At 42.0% G+C, this 18,137-nt stretch overlaps 1 non-coding gene across 1 annotated transcript; it reads right to left on the bottom strand.

Annotated features, from left to right (window-relative positions):
* Positions 1-1,479: 1,479 nt before the first annotated feature.
* Positions 1,480-1,561, bottom strand: trnal-uaa (transfer RNA leucine (anticodon UAA)). The gene has a single exon. It is a non-coding gene; the product is annotated as a tRNA-Leu (tRNA).
* Between the last annotated feature and the right edge of the window lie 16,576 nt (positions 1,562-18,137).

Consider the following 18,137-nt stretch of genomic DNA (forward strand, 5'->3'; position numbering starts at 1 on the left):
TTCAACTGCATAAAACACTGGTTAGGCTGAAGCTGGACTACTGTGTTCAGTTATGGTCACCACATTTCAGGAAAGATATGATTGCACTGGAAAGGGTGCAGAGGAGATTGCAGGAATGTTGCCTGGACTGTTTTTTTAAGGAAAGTTTGGAAATGCTGTTCTGTTTTCTATGGCACAGAGGACGCTGAGGCGAGACCATTTCACACTTGATTCTCTGGAGTTTTATGCAGAGGTGTATAATATTATCAGGGGCCAAGATAGAGTGGGTAGAAATGACTTGTTTCCTTTTGCAGAGTCGTTAACAACCACGGGGAATATATTAATGTTATTGGGGAAGTACGGCTGTTTCGACAAGCTATGAGTTGGTCGTGGGAGTCTGGAGCTCACTGCCTGATTGGCTGGTAGCGGCAGAAACCCTCATACAATTTAAAAATACTTGCATGAGCATTTAAAATTGCAGTAACCTAAGAGCGGACATCGAGCTGGAAAGTGGGATTGAGGCTGGGAAGTTCTTAGTCGGCCAATATCTACACGATGAGCTGAAATGTCCTCCTTCCATGCTTTCAATTTTTGCAATTCCTACATTACAACAGTGACCGCAATTTAGAAGTACTTAATTTGCTGCGAACTGCTTTGGGAAGTCCTGAGGTGATAGTCGCCGTAGAAATGATAGTTTTTTTCTTTCACAGGGTCTGAAAAAAGTGAATAGCAATAAGGCGGGTTAGCTCTGTTGTTTCGAGCCTGATGCGAATAACGCCAAAGTATCGGGTTTTATTCATGTATTGGGTAATTATTTTATTCTTGGTGGTAGGGTGAAATTATTTTCGAGCAGCATAAACATTTTGGAAATAAACTCGCAATGGACCTGCAATGATTTGAAGCAATGCTGCAAAATATTAGTTCTTCAGCATTTAAGGTACATTTGTATATCCTCCGCGGCTTTGCTACGTCTTGTATTTCAATCATAGAATGGCTCACTGCCGCAGATTGGTCTGCAGTGGAAAATATCAAACAGAAAAAAATACAATTCCGGTGTGCAATCCTTCATTCTCACCATCTCGCTGCTCTGCACTGCAGCGGGCGCTTGGCCATTTGGCTCAGGTGTCTCACTTTGGTGCAAAACTAATGGTTTCAGAAGATTGCAGATTCGAGACTTGCGTTGGTGCTTTTGTCAAATCTTGTTCCACTTTTAAAGTCAAACCATGTTCACATTCATTTGCTGAAGGTGATTTCCTTCTTAACATTGAGGGACTCATTATTAAAAGGCATTTTTTCATTCTGTCTCCTGTGTATATTTCTCACTCATCTTTGCAAATCGTTTCCAACAAACCAACCATCACTAATTAATGCCTCTAAATTAATAGTGTTTAAAATTCCAACATCAGATTCGCATCAATCAGTGCAATAAAGGGAAATGTGATGAGATTCCAGCGCTATCCACACGGAGATAATTAAAGAAGGAAACACTTCCCGTAGAATCGCTGCAAGCAGGGTTCGAACCTGCGTGGGAAAACTCCATTGGATTTTAAATCCAACGCCTTAACCACTCGGCCTTCGCAACTTCATTAATGATACGCTTTAACAGTCCAATGATCGGTTCAAAATATCAGACAGATAGACTTTGAGTTAATGTAATATAAGGTATTGAAAAATTGTGGGGTTGAATACCACCAGAGACGGATTTTACGTCAGAATTTTATGTTTCCTGCTACGCACGATCAATTTTGCAGCAAATCAAAACTTCAGAGATGTGAAACTGCAGCCCATCTCTTGCTGTTACACAAAGGCCACAATTATCCTTTAAAATCTCTGGGCGCCCTGAGTCGTTTGCGCAGTAACAGGAGCAAGACATCGAGACTGTGACAGACGGAGTCCATTAACCCCTCAAATCAGTTGCAAGGGACATGAGGAAGAATAGGAGAACTCTATTCTCGTGCGCGAACCTGCAGCACAGATGACGAGAAGGAAATGCCAAACCCACGAACATGTTGCACAGAAATAGAATGAGGCCATTCAACACCTCGTGCATATTGCATAGGACCAGGGGTTTGCCATTCCAACACGCAACATGATGAACAGGGTAATACATTTATACTTAGGTTAACTGACACCAGAGTGCGCCACTGTCGGATATCCTTTAGGCAATACAGGAAGTCGGATCTTGTTCTTAACCGAAGTGGGAATCAAATAAATCCGGTGCACACCCGAGGCAGTTTACAATAAAGGACTTTTCTGTTATTACACACAGGGACAGGGGGAGTCATTCGGACCCTCGAGGACATTAAACAGGCGGAGACCAATAATAGTGACATGATAATTCACTCACCGTCCAGGGGGTTTGCCATTCCTTAGCCACAACTGTTGCCCAGAAACAGGAGGAGTCATTCAACCACTCGAGCACATTACACTGGCGGCCAATCATAGTAGCATGACTGTTATTTCACTGGACTACTAATCCAGAGAGAGAAAATTACAGCCCACCACTAGAGTACGGTAATTTAAATTTAATTAAATAAACCTGGAATTTAAAAGTACCAGTAATGGTGACCATTATCGTAACAAAACAATCTGATTGACTAGTATCCTTTAGGGAAGGATATCTGCAGACCTTACCAGTCTGGGCCGAGATGTGACTCTAGACCCACTTAACTGCCTGCTGAAATGGACTGGCGAGACATTCAGTTGCATATGGTTGCTCAGCAACACCTTAACGAGGGCAATTAGAGATGCGCAACAAATGCTGCCCTTGCTAACGAAGTCTTCATGCTTGACTTACTCAAATAAAGCACTGGGACCTCTAGATTGTTGCACAGGAACAAGAAGACCCTCAAGTCCAGGTTATAGAATGCTGAATCAGGAGACAACTAGAAGAATGAATAGCTCGCTGGTTTCAAGACGTAAAGCAGAGAGTAGTGTTAAAATGGAGCTTTTCCTATTGGAAGAAGGTGGGTAGTGGTGTTCCACAACAACCTGTGTTGGGATCATTGTTGTTCAAAAGTTATATTGAAAATTTGAACGACAAAGCAAAAACATAATTACGAAATTTGCAAGTGATATCTAATTGGGGGGGTTGTTCAAAATTGAGGAGGACTGCAACAAATTACAGGAGGTCATGAAAAATTTACATTTGAATTTCAAACCATACAAATTTGATGTGTTATATTTTGTTCTGAAAATAGGGTGGTTGCATATTATTTGAGGATGTCAGTCTGGCTGGCGTAGAGGATCAAAGCGATCACGGAAGAAAAATGCACAAAACTCTAAAAGTTAAAACACAGTTTAACAAGGCTATACAAAAGGCAAAGAAAACGAGATTCTTTTTATCTACACGGACAGAATATAAAAGTAGTGACGTTATTCTAAACTTCTATTTAACCTTTGTTAGACCACACAGAATGCTGCTTACAGTTCCATTCGCCATATTATAAAAAGCATATAGAGGCATTGAGAGGATGCAGAGTAGATTGACAAGGATGATGCATAAACAGTCAGTGCAAACATATCAGGAAAGGTTGAACATGCTGGGTCTCCTTTCACTTGAAAAAAGAGGCTGAGGCGCTACCCAGGTTTGGTACTCTGTGTACAAGGTAACGGTAGAGTGAGGTATATGTTTGGACATAAGGTTACAGATTGTGTGGAATATTATTCTGCTGCCGCTAATGTCCTACAGCACATCAAGGATGCCCAGCTTTGAGCTGCTACATCTCTTCAGAATCTATCACATACAGCACGGTGGTAGTACCAGATAACACGATGCAGAATGTCCTTCGTGTGAAGACAGGACTTGGCATCAACAAGGTTTGTCCAGTGTTCACTACTACCAATATTGCCATGGACAGTTGCATCTGCGACAGACAGATTGGTGAGGAGGAGGTCAAGTAGGTGTTTTAATGTCGGAGCGACAGTAGTGATGCAGCACTGCACTTTCGGAGTTGCTGACTTTCCGTTGAGATCTTAAACCGAGACCCTGTCTGCCCTCCGAACTGGACTTAAAAGTTCCCACGCCCACTATTCGGAAGGAGAGCAGGAGAGTTCACTCCGGTGTCATGGAGCCAATGTACATCCTTCAACCCACATCTGTTCACTATAACATCGTTGGTTCTTGCTGTTGCAAATCTTCTTTTGCATTTCCTACCTTACAAAAGTGACCACACTGTAAAACTACTTAGCTGGCTGTGAACCGCTTTGGGAAGTCCTGAGGTGAACGACGCTGCAGAAATGCTCGGTTTATTCATTTAGATCATCCGCTAAAAGTACACGATAGTAGGGCCGGTTAATTCAAATGGTTCATGCATGGTGCTGTTAACGTGAAGGCCGCGGGTTCCATCACCGTACGGGACATTTTATTTTTGCGTGGGGGAGGGCGGTGTTGCGAGTCCTTTAGCTTTTGTTATTCTAGAGAAGCTTTAACATTTAGGAACGAAACTCACAAGGGCCCTGCAAAATATTGAAGCAATAATGCAAAATCTTAGTTCTGATAAGAGCTGGTGGAAAGAGGGATTGTTTCGAGCATTTAATGAACAATTCGCTTATCTTCGAGAATTTGGGACTTATCGTATTTCAATCAGTTAATGGCCCACTGCTGCTGATTGGTTTGCGTTCTCAGTATGGAACTGAAATAAATAAAATTCCCGTGAATCATCGCTCATTCTCAATATTATTCTGCTGTGTACTGCAGGAGCAGCGTGGCTTAATGGAGAAAGAGTCTGACTTCGATGCAAACACTGATGTTATCTGAAGATTGTAGGTTTTCGTACTGCCTAAACTTGTTCAGCTCATGAGCTGAATGTGGTTTCCTGCCAAACATTGCAGGGCTCTTTAAAAAATGCACTTTTTAATGCTGTTTTCTGTGTAAATTTCTCAATGCTCTTTGCAAAGGTTTCGAACAAACAAAGAATCACTTATTGATTCTCGTAAATTATTAGTGTTTCCAATTCGAATAATAAGGTTGCATCAATCATTTTAACAAAAGGCTGTTCAGGGAATTCGGTTGAGTCTTGGTTTCAGTCATCTCGTCAGGGAATCGCTGCAAGCAGGGTTTGGAACCAACGCGGGAAACCCCAATTGGATTTCAATTCCAATGCCTTAACCACTCGGCTATCACATCTACATTTTGCAATTATTTTAATAATCAAATCGTCGTTTGAAAAATAAAGACAATTGGTCGACATGCTTGCCCTCTTGTATCTCCCAGTCGATGTGAAAACTAAATCGTAGAATCATTGAATCTCACAGCACAACAGGAAGCAATTCGGACAGAACTGGAAGGATTTACTAACCGTGAAATACTGAACAGACTGGAGAGCTTTTCTCTGCAAAAGTCAAGGCAGATATTGTCTTTAATATTATGAAGTGATATGATAGCGTCGACGTGGAGAAAATATTTGCTATTGTGCAGAATTACATGTCATCAATGAAAGACAGACACCGATTAATTCAGTGGGCAATATTTAGAGTAATTTCTTCACGAAAGATTGATCAGAATGTGCATGGTGCTAACACGATCACGAGTTGAGGTGACTAACACAGATGCTTTAAAGAGGGAGCAAACTAAGCACATGAGTGTGAAAGCAGTACAAGGTTGCGAATAGGATGAGTTGAAGTAGGATAGACGTGGTCCGGGCCTGGAGACTTATCTACTTTCAAACCTGCGAAAATAAACAGAATGCTTCCTCTCTCTCTATGTTTATTTCATCCAGAATATCACACACCTCCTCGATGGCAGTATCTGCATTGCCCCTTTCTTTTTGAAAACAGATGCAAATTATTAATTAAGAACCTCAGCAAAATCTTGCACCTCCACACAAAGATTTTCCCCATGGTCTCGAAGAGTTCCTATACTTTCTTTAGTTACCATCTTACTCTTAATTTATTTGTAGAACATCTTTGGGTTTTCCTTAATTTTACGAGCAAACAATTTTTCATGCTCTCTCTCAGAATTCCTAATATCATTTTTAATATAATCTCTTAACTTTCTATATTCCTCCCAAGATTCATTAGTATTTAGCCGTTGGTATCAGAAAAAGCGTTCTTTTTTTTTCTTAATCCTCCCCTGTAGGTCCCGAGACGTCCAGGCGCATCTCGACTTATTTTTCACAGCTTTTTACTTTAAGCGTACATGCTTGGCCTTAACCTTCCTGATCTCCTCCTTGAAGGCCTCCCACTGTTCCGAAAATGATTTACCTACAAGTAGCTGTTTCCTGTCCACTGTGGCCAAAACACTCCTCAAATTGGCAGAATTAGCTTTTTCCCAATTTGGGACTTTTATTCCAGACCATCATTTTCCTTAGCAACAGCTACCTTGAATCTGACTGAATTATGGTCACTAGCAGCCAATTGTTCTCCCACTGATACCCCTTCAACCTGCCCAGTTTCATGTCCCAAAAGAAAATCCAAAACCGCCACATCTCCTCTTGGACTTGTTACATACTGAGTGAAATAATCTATCTTGAATACATTTTAAGAATTCTACACTCTCTCCCCTTTACACTATATGTGTCCCAATATTTGGATAGTTAAAATCCCCGACTATTACTATCCTATGGTTTGGGTCCCACGGCAATTTGCCGACATATTTTATCTGCCATCTCCCTCCCATAGTTTTGCGGTCTATAATGCACAGGCAGCAGTGTGATCGCCCCGTTTTTATTGATCAATTTGACCCATATGACACATTTGATTATCCCTGTAACATATCATCCCTCTTGTATTCTATGCCTCGGCAAATTAAGGAAAGCATTCCGTATGCCTTCTGCACGATATTGTGTGCCTGTCCTGCAACATTCACGGATTTGTGGACATGCATTCAAAGTTCCCTTTGTTCCACTACACTTCTCAGTGTCCTGCCATCTAACGTGCGACCCTTTGCCTGGTTCGCCGTCCTCAAATTTATTACGTCACGTTTCTACATATTGGTTTCCATAAGCCACGATTCTTCCCAGCTGACCACTTAAGTGATATCTTCCTGCATTCAACAAAGCTTTTTTTCATTATCTACCACACAGCCAATTTTTGTATCATCTGCAAACGTTTCAATCCTATGCCCTTCATTCAAATTAAATCATTGATACATACCACAAAGAAAAAGGATCCTCCTACGGAGTCCTGCGGATCCTCCCTCGAACAGCTTTCCAGTTCCAAAAACACGTTTTGGTCTTTGCTTCCTGCCTCCGGGACAAATTTGGAATCAGCGTTGGGCACTTTGCCTTGGATCCCATGGGCTTTTACTTTCGTGAGCAGTCTGTCATATGGGACCTTGTCATAAGCCTTGCGAAAATCAACATGCACGACAAAAAATGCACTTGTTACCTCCTCAGAAAATGAAATCTATTTACGCAGACACGATCTTCCCTTAACAAATCCATGCTCATTATCCTTGATTAATCTGTATCTTTCTGAATGAATATTTATCCTGTTCCTCAGAATTTTTACAGATAATGTTCCCACAACCGAGGTAAGGCTGACTGGTCTTTAATTGTTCATCTATCCATTTTTAAACAAATGTTCGGCATGAGCAGTCCGCCAGTCCTTTGGCATGACACCTGTACCCAGAGAGTATTATAATGATCAGACTTTGTACTATTTCCTCTTTTCCTTCTCTCGGCCCTGTGGAGCTTTCCACCTTCAAAGCAATTACATCCCTCAATATTACCTTTCTCACTATGATTAATTCAGTTAATATTTCACACTTCTCACCGATTGCAACGTCTGCATCGCCCCTCACTTTTGAGAACACAGTTGCACAGTATTCATTAAAAGCGTACACACATATTCTGCCTCCACACACAGATTACCTTTATCGTCTCTAATGATCCCTACACTTTATTTTGATATCCTTTCCTCTGAATGTATTTGTCAATCTTGCAATTTCCTTGATTTACTTGTCAATATATTTTCATTATCTCTCTTTGCTTTCCCAATTTCGTTTTAAATTTCAACTTTGCACTTTCTTTACTCCTCTAGATTTTGTGAACTATTGAACCCAAGCTTTGGCATATGTACCCCTATTTTCTTTATTCTGCGCTGCAAGCACCTTGACATCAAGTGGCTTTAGATTTGTTAGTCTCACCCTTTGCCTTTAAGGAGCATATTTGTCCTGAACCCTGAGGATCTGCTCTTTGAATGCCTCCCAATGCTCTAACACAGTTTTTGCCTTCAAGTAGCTATTTCCAGTGCACTTTGGCGAAATCCGATCTCTGTTTGCCAAAACTGACTTTTCCCAACTTGAGATTTTATATTCCTGATGTAACTTTGTCAATTTCATAACTACACGATATCTAACTGAGTTATGATCACAAGCACCAAAATGCTCACGATTGATGCACCTTCGACCTGCTCAGCATCATTCGCGCAATCTAAGCCCAGAACCGCCCCCTATCATGTTGGACTTGCTACATATTGGCTAAAAATGATCTCCTAAATCACTTTCAGGAATTCTGCACCCGCTATACTTTTCACACCAATTCTATCCTCGTTAATATTAGCGTAGTTGAAATCGCCTACTTTAATTTCCCTCCAATTGTTGCACTTCTTAGACATTTGCCTATATATTTGCTCGTCGATCTACCTCTGGGCATCTCTACTACACTCCCAGACCATTTTATATTCTTCAATTTATCTCATATAGCCTGAATTGAAGACCCTTCTAACACATTATCTCACCTCACAGCTGCAATTGTTTTCTTAATCAATACTGCGACCTCCCCCCTTCCCTCGGTTTTAACCCCCCTCTCACCTGCCTGACAAACATTTAACCAGGAATGTTGACCTATCGGACCTGCTCTTCTTTCCGTCATGTTATAGTAAATGCTCTAATATCATTCTCCTCGCTGACACGTGGCACCGGGCATAAGCCGAAATTACTAACTTTTTATCATCAACTTAGACGATCTTTCGAACAAGGGTGACTTGTTTCAGCATGTGTTTACAGTTGTTTCAATGAAGGACCCGATAATTCAGTCCAGTTCACAAATTGAAGTGGTGGAAGATGCCTGCGAGTGGAAGTTTTTAACGTGTGGTGACCTTTGCACATAAGCCACCATAGGGACTTGACAGAGCTTGAAGTTTATCTCGTGGCATGGGTTAAGCTGGATCACTGGAGAACTGCTCTGCTGCATGGACCTAGTGCACACACATTTCGCAGTGTGGGATAGCCCGTGCTGCCCCTGGGCCGTCGCCTATTCTGTGCCTCGTACCTTCATATGTCGCACCTCTCCCACGAACTCTCACCACTCCTCCGCCACAATCATTCGCTCCATTTCCACCGCGATCTCTAACCTTATCTCCACCACGATCTCTTTCCGTTCCTCTGCAAAAAAAGTATTCGCTGCACATCCACCACGATCTGTCAGTGCTCCTCCGCCAAAATATCTGGCCGCTTTTCCGTCACAAAAATTCGCAGCATCTTCGCCATGATCTCTCGCTTCTCCTCCACCACAAAAAAAATGCTGCACCTCATGCTTTTTAATCCCCCTTCTCGCTCCCCCAAATCAACATGCAGTGCCTCATCCCACTTGCGACCTGTGACATTGGTATCATAATGTATCAAGTCCTCTGGCTGTTCACCATATCCGCCCAGCATCCCCTGCAACCGCTCAGTTATATCCTTGACCCTGATACCATGGAGGCAACATATTATTCTGGAGTGATGTCTGCGGCGTCTCTGCACGGCGAACTATTGAATCTTTTAACAATATTGATCCCACTCGTCTTCCTAACTCCTGGGCAGCTGAGCCGGCAGTGGTGCCGTGGACATGGCTCTGGCTGCATTCCCCGAAGAACGATTCACCCACCCACCCCCACACCAGTACTCAGAACAGAAAGCTGGGTGGAGAGTAAGAAGAACTCAGTTGAATCCTGAATTACCTGGCTGTTCCTTCTCTTCAGTCTGGCGGCCGCATATTCATTCTCACCCTGCACACGTTTAAGCTGCGAGGTGACCACATCAAGAAACATGCTATCCACGAAGTTCTCAGCTTCGCGGGTGCACTGCAGTGATGCTCCCACCGATATGCTTTCCATCTGCCCAGCTTAATTATTAAAACGAAGTACAAAACAGCAACATCCCTTTTTTGGCTTGCTATTATTTGGCTAACAAAAAGTTATCCTGAATGCAATTGAGCTATTCTGTGACGTCAATGCTTTTTACGACTTATATCACAGTTAATATTAAAATAATTGAAATCACCCACGATTGCTCCCTAATATGTGTGCATTTTTCAGATACTTTCCAACAGATTTCTTCTTCTAACTGCCTCGGATTGTTTAGGGGCCTGCAGTTCAATCCCTGTAATGCGTTTGTCCCTTTTTGTTCTTATGTTGAACCGATTTAGCTTCTTTTGAAAATCCTTCTAACTTATGAACCCTTCTCACAGCTATAATTGTTTATTTCACAAAAATTGTCATCCCTTCATTTTTATGCCCATCCTTATCTTGTTTGAAAATCTTGTAACCAGGAATCTAGAGATGCCTACCCTGCCCCTCTTTATGCCATGTTTCTGTAATCGTTAAAGTATCATCATATTTCAAGGTGTCTATCTGTGCTTTCAGCTCCTCCACCTTATTCACCCGTTCCTTACATTTGGAATATGCCATCATGCACAGGCGTGGTTGGAATTGTGTTTCAAGTGAGGTTCCCCAGGGCTCAGTTCCGGCCTCTTGCTTTTTGCGGTACAAAGCAATGATTAGACTTGAATGCAGGATGTATGATTAAGAATTTTTAAGATTATACTAAATCCTGCACTGTATTAGATAATGAGGAGGAAAGCCGTAGACAGCATAAATGCACTGAACAGATGGGCAGAACAGTGGAAAAAGTAATTCAATCTGGAGAAGTATGAGGTAATATATTTGAGCAGGGCAAAAAGGCAACGGAATAAACAATCAGTGAACGGCACTGGGACACTTAGAGGAAAATAGGGTCCTTGGAATGCATGTACTCAGATCCATGAAGGTAGATGGACACATGGCTAAGAAGGCACACGGGATACGTACGTTTGACAGGAGAGGCATGGAATACAAGAACAGGGCGGTTTTGCTTGAAATGCTACAAAAATCCATAGTTGGAACACAGCTAAAGTCTGCATGCAGTTCTGGTCAACACATTACAGGAAAGATGTTATTGTACGAGGGAGCGTACTGCACAGATTTAAGAGTCGGTCAGCATTCTAACACTGAAGCACCAATCCTCGGATTATACTGATTTTCAATTTCCAAACTTCAACTTATTTTGGAAAAATTTCTTTCATAATACAAACTGGGATACGGCTCCAAAATAAAATGCATAGTGGAGCAGATGCTGCATGTGGAATTGTTCAATAAATGCTGGAAAAAACTCGACAGGTCAATTAATAGCTGTGGCCAGAAAAACACACGGCGAAGTAGTCAGGATTATGAGCTCTCGGCAGAAGTAACCTTTTGCAGTATTATTTCGAAGTATTTATATGACTTACGTAAGTTTCCTTCCAAACGTTTAAAGCTGATGAAAAACAACAAAAAGAAAATAGAAAACGCCCCACAAACAAACGTCAATTGGCCACAAGAGGTTCAAACCCACGACTGTGGCATGAGTAATACCACGTTCTGATCAATTGAACGAACCAGCCTTTTTGTTAATCGCTACATTCAACATACTTTTATGTTAAAAGCTGATATTATCCAGGCGTCTTCAAATCCTGCACTATCGATCAATTACATCATAAGCACAGAAGAAATGGGAGCACGAGTAGGTCTTTTGGCCCCTCAAGCCTGCTCCACCTTTCAATAAGATCATGGCTGATGTGATCTTGGCCTCAACTCCACACCTCTTCACGCACCCGATAACCCTTTACTCGTTTATCTCTCAAAAAACTGTCGATCTCGGCTTTAAATCTCTTCAATGACCCAGCCTCTTCTGTTCCCTGGAGCAGAGAATTGCATAAATTTACTACGCTTTGAGAGAAAAAAATTCTCCTCATCTCAGTTTAAAATGTGCGACCCCTTATTCTAAGACGATTCCTCTAGCTTTAGTTTCACCAATGAGTGGACATATCTTCTATGCATTCCCCTTTTTCGAGCACGCTTATTGTCATAAGTTTTAATAAGATGACCTCTCATTCTTCTGAACTCGAGTGTGTATAGGCTCAACCTACCCAATCTTTCTTCAACGGTCAACCCCCTCAACTGCGGTATCAACCAAGTGAATCTTCTGTGAGCAGTTTCCACTTCAAGTAAATTATTCCTTAAATATGGAGACCAAAACTGCAAACAATACTCCGGTTGGGCTCACCAATACCCTGTACAGTTGCAGCTGGAGTTCTCTGCTTTTATACTCTATCCACCTTTTAAAAATGGCCAGCATTAAATTGACCTTCCTTATTACTTGCTGCCAATTCATACTAACTTTTTGTAGTTCATGCACAAGCTCCCCTCGGTCTCATTGTACTGAAGCACGTTGCAATGTTTCTCCATTTAAAATAAAAATTGATTTTCTATTATTTCTAACAAAGTGGATAACCTCACATTTTAACACATTATAATCCATCTGCCAATTTTTTTTCCCACGCAATTAACCTATTTAAATCCCGTTGCAGATGCTTTGCATCCTCGTCACAATTTTCTTTCCCACCCATCTTTGTATCATTAGCAAACTTGGCTACATTACACCCGGTCCCTTCATCCAAGACATTAATCTCGACTGTAAGTAGTTGACACCTGCCGCAACCCACTCGTCATTGTTTGTTAACCGGAAAATGATCCAATCATCCAGACTCTCGGTTTTCTGATAGTAAGCCGATATTTTAAATCCAACCCCGTGAGGTTGTACTTTGTGCAGTAATAACTGACGTGAAACTTATTGAAAGCCATCTAGAGGTCCAAATACATCAAATCTACATCTTCCCCCTAATCCACCTGCTCGTTACATCCTCAAAGTACTCCAGCAAATTTGTCAATCATTTATTCATTTTCATAAAACAAAGCTGATTCTTCTTGATTGAATCATGTTTTTCTACATGTCCCGCTACTTCTTACTTAATAATGGAGTCCAGCATTTTCGCAACGAGTGATTTTAGGTTAACTGGTCGATAGTTTCCTGCTTTTTACTTGCCTCATTTTTATAAATAGTGATATTACATTTGCTGTTTTCCAAGCCGCTGGGAGCGCTCGAGAATCCCGGTCATTTTCGTAAATAACAACCAATGCATTCACTATCAATAAAGCAACTTCTCTTAAGACCCAAGGATGTAAGCAGTCAGGTCCAGTGAACTCGACCGTCTTTAATCCAATAATGCATTACGTTCCTCTCTCATTATCACCCCTTGTTTTTCCACCATTAGGATGTTTTTCGAGCCTTCTACCTTCGAACTTCGCCCTTTGACCGACACAAAATATGTGTTCAACGGCTTTGCTATTTCCCGGTTCGACATTATTAATGCCTCAGTCTCATCCTCCAGGGGGCACACATTTCGTTCGCAACACTTTTCCTTTCAACGTATCTGTAGAAACTCAAACTATCTGTTTTTACAATTGTTATGTGTCGTGCTCGTTTACTTTCATAATCTATCTTCCCTCTCTTTAACATTCTCTGCTGGCTGTTAAAATTTACCTTCACGACACTCTCTACATACAGACTGCATTTATCAATCATTCACTATCCTATCAGCAACTACTCTGCATATGTTATTGTATGCCACAAATATCCACATCCAGCAGATTATTAAACTCGCATGACATAAGTGCCAGGCAATGACTATCTCCGGCAAGCGATTGTCAAAGCAGCGCCTCTTGTCATTCAACGTCTGACCACCACATAATCCCCCACCTAAAACATCCTGCAGGCCAACATTCATCACGAACTTATCTGGACCAAGCAAGTCAAATATAACTACTCATATTGGCAGAAGGTGAATGGTGGTGTTCCACGGGAATCAGTGCTGGGACTATTGTAGTTCATAATTTACATTAATGAATTAGAACATAGAAACATAGAAACATAGAAAATAGGTGCAGGATTAGTGCATTCGACCCTTCGAGCCTTCAACGCCATTCAATAAGATCATGGCGGATCATTCCTTCAGTATCCGTTTCCCGCTTTCTCTCCATGCCCCTTCATCCCTTTAACCGTAAGGGCCATATCTAACTCCCTCTTGAATATATGCAGTGAACTGGCATCAACAACTCTCTGCACCAGGGCATTCCACAAATTAGCAACTCGCTGATTGAAGGAGTTTCTCCTCATCTCAGTCCTAAATGGCCAACCCCTTATCCTAAAGCTATGTCCCCTTGTTCTGGACTTCTCCAAAATCGGGAACATTCATCCTTGATCTATCCTGCCCAGTTCCGTCAGAATCATCTACGTTTCGATGAGATCCCCTCTCATCCTTCTAAACTCGAGTGAATAAAGTTCCTGTTGATCCAGTCTCTCCTCATATGAAAGCCCAGCAAACTCTGGAATAAGTGTGGGCAACCTTCGCTCCACTCCCTCAAGAGCAAAACGTCCTTCCTCAGACTAGATGAACAAAACTGAACACAATATTCCAGGTGAACCCTGACGAAGGACCTGTACATCTGCATTCAGACCTCCCTACTTCTATGTTCAAATCTCCTAGCTATGAAGGCCAACATACCACTTGCCTTCTTTATCGCCTACTGTACCTGTGTGCCCACTTTCAGTGACTGATGAACCATGACATCCAGGTCTCGTTGCACCTCCCCTACTCCTAATTTGCCGCCATTCAGATAATATTCAGCCTTCATTTTTTTGCCCCCAAAATGGATAACCTCACATTTATACACATTATACTGCATCTGCCATGTATTTGCCCACTCACCTAAACTGTTCAAGTCACCCTGCTCCCTCTTAGCGTCCTCCTCATAGCTCACACCGCCTGCCAGTTAAGGGTCATCAGTAAAATTTAGATATTACTCTCTATTCTTTAATCTAAATCGTTAATGTACATTGTAAAGAGCTGAGGTTCCGGCACTGAGCCCTGTGGCACTCCACGCGTCACTGCCTGCCATTGTGAAAAGGAGCCGTTTATCACGACTCTCTGCTTCCTGTCTGCCAACCAGTTCGCTATCCACGTCAGTATCTTACCCCCAGTACCATGTGTTTTGATGTTGCACACCAATCTCTTGTGCGGTACCTTGTCAAAAGCCTTTTTAAAGTCCAAATGCACCACATCTACTGTTTCTCCCTGGTCAACTCTGCTTGCTACATCCTCAGAAAATTCAGGAAGATTCGTCAAGAACGATTTCTTTTTAATAAATCCATACTGACTTGGTACGATCCTGTCACAGCTTTCCTAATGCGCTGCTATTTCATCCTTAATGATTGATTCCATCATTTTGCCTACTACTGATGTCAGGCTAACCGGTCTATCATTAGCCGTTTTCTCTCTCCCTGCTTTTTAAAAATGTAGTGTTATATTTGCGACCATCCAGTCCACAGTCGATGGACTGTTGGAAAATGATCACCAATGCATCCACTATTTCTAGGGCCACTTCCTTGTGTACTCTGGGATGCAGATTATCAGGTCTCGGGGAATTATCAGACTTCAATCCCATCCATTTCCCAACAAAATTTCGTGCTTAATAAGTATATCCTTCATTTCCTCCTTCTCACTGTACCCACTGTCCCCTAGTACTTTCGTAATGTTATTTGTATGTTCCTTCGTGAAGACGGAACCGAAGAATTGATTCAATTGATCTGCCATTTCTTTCATTCCCCATTATAAACTCACCTCAATTTACAATTTCTAACTTTGTGCATGGCTAAACTTTGTATTGCGGGGGCGGTGATGTGTTTAGTGAATACAGAGGACGAATGCAAGAAATTGCAGGAGGACATTACTAAACTTACAGATTGGGGTTACAATTGGAAAACGAAGTTCAACGCAGATTAATGTGAGGTGTTATATATTGTAGGAAGAAGAGGGAGATCTCTTATTATTTTGAGGATGCGATCCTGTGTGTGGTAGACAAACAAAGTGAACACGGAGTACAATTATTCAAATCAGTAAAAGTTGCCATACAGGTTAACAACGTCAAGAAAAGCAAACCATGTGTGTGGCTTTATTTCGAGAGGTATAGCTTTGAGAATCATGGAAGTTATCCTGGTTATCCTTTCCTTTGAAAAAATAAGGTTGTAGGGTGACCGAATTGAGGACAATAAAATTTGAAAGATTTCGATAGAACAGATACAGAGAGAATGCTTCCACTTATGTGGAGCAGCATAAGTAGACGCGATGAATTTAAGACAGTCAACCAGAAATCCAACAAGGAACTCAAACAAAACTTTCTTACCAAAATATTGGTGGGGACGTGGAACTCGCTACAACAGAGAGTGGTTGGAGCAAATAGCATAAATGCATTTAAGGGAAGGCTAGACACCCATATGAGGGAGAAGGCAAGAGACGGTTATGCTGACAGATTTAGATGAGGAATTTGAGAGGTGGCTGAATTGGTTCATGCATGACAGTATGGACTGCTGGGGCGGAAGGGCCTGTTTCATTGCCATTGATATTGAAGAAGAAAGCTGCCGATAGCTGGAAGATAGCAATGCACTGGTGTTGGTATAAAAATCTATTTCAAAGAACAAGACTCGAGTCACTCGTCTGCTTTATTTGGGGAAACACACAAGTTTAATATACGTATTTGTAGACGTGCTAACATTCGAGATCTTTGCTCAGGTACCGCAACCCATCACGCGAGAAACACCGCGACTGGCCCAGAGTGCCCCATATTTAAGGTCGCAAACTAAAACTGCATTTGTTATCAAGGTTACAACGGAAGAATAGACACATTTCACAACAACGTATATGAGACCCTGAGGTCTTTGTTTCAACATTCAGTTGCCCTTTATCCGCAGAAAAACAAGCAGATATCAGTGAGAACAAACGAGCAGCTGTGTTCCCTCTCCATCCGTCCCTTGTCTTGCTTCCGCTATCTTCATGACAGAGGGTCAGCGGATATTGGAGTCCAAATTAGGTTCATAGCAGCAATTAACAAAAGAATTCCCCTACAATTTCCCTCCTTTTGATCCTTGGCCAGCCCAATTGATCACCTTTGTCACTCTGCTTCTCATTTTCCCCGCACCTGCCGTCGTGATCAGCCGCTAGATTGGGGAGAACTGAGATCCAGACGTTTCTGAATTAGCTTACTGTAATCAATAATGTCTTTACCTCCAACACAGTAGTCAGCGTTCGCTTCTTTACCCAACGGAGTTTATAAGAAGTCCAACAGAGAAACAAGTATCTCAATGACAAAACTAATTCTACAGCCACTAATTTGTGTGAGATTATTCATACCCAATAGTGTATATTAACATTCAGTCCCCAGTTCCACGCCTTCTCATACGAAGGTGTATATTGAAGGCATTTTTGCAATATCTTTTTTCCACTATACGTAGCTTCTTTTCAATAATGTGGTATCGTTTTATGCTTGCCAGAGTGAGGTCTTTGATATACATCAGTCCGCAGGCAGGTGACGTATTGGGCAGCCAGCTTACTGACGTATTGGTATAAAGCTTGCTTAATTTCATCAGTCAAGTTCAGTGTAATAGTTTCTCGAGCATGGATATATTTCATTCACGCTCGTCCAATCGTTACTGGTAGACTCGCGGTGAAGCAGAAGCTGGGGTTCAGGATGTTACAGTGATAAATGCCATAGCCACCAGTTAATTGGTTGGTTACCACACAGTGTTCACCTTTTCCACAGGAGGCTGAGTGAGTTGGTTCATACTGTGATGGGCTTATTTCCAAAACATATCCCTTCGTCCAGTTAAATCCGCACTTGTCGTTCCTCCCCCAGTCCACTGGATGTGAACATATCGTTAGGCTTCCTATCCTGCGGCAACCTGATAATGAGACCCCACTCGTGGTACCGTTCCGTTTGATCGCATATTGATCCATCAGTAATATCGCATCTAGTTCTCAACCCGGATTAGGCCCAGTTTCTCAACCTCAAACTGGCGATAATGTCCATACTCCCCCTTTATATTACTGGAAGCATGAGGACCATCCCCACCAGGGAAGCATGGGAATCGTTGCATCTGCCTGTCGATGGAAAGACTCTTGTCATTCCTTTCATCGTCCATGCGTCCAGTTGCACCGGATGCTCTGCCAGGCGGAACAGATGGTTGCTATTGATCCATTCCGGGT

Source organism: Pristiophorus japonicus, unplaced genomic scaffold (genome assembly GCF_044704955.1).
Source record: "Pristiophorus japonicus isolate sPriJap1 unplaced genomic scaffold, sPriJap1.hap1 HAP1_SCAFFOLD_47, whole genome shotgun sequence".
NCBI lineage: Eukaryota > Metazoa > Chordata > Chondrichthyes > Pristiophoridae > Pristiophorus > Pristiophorus japonicus.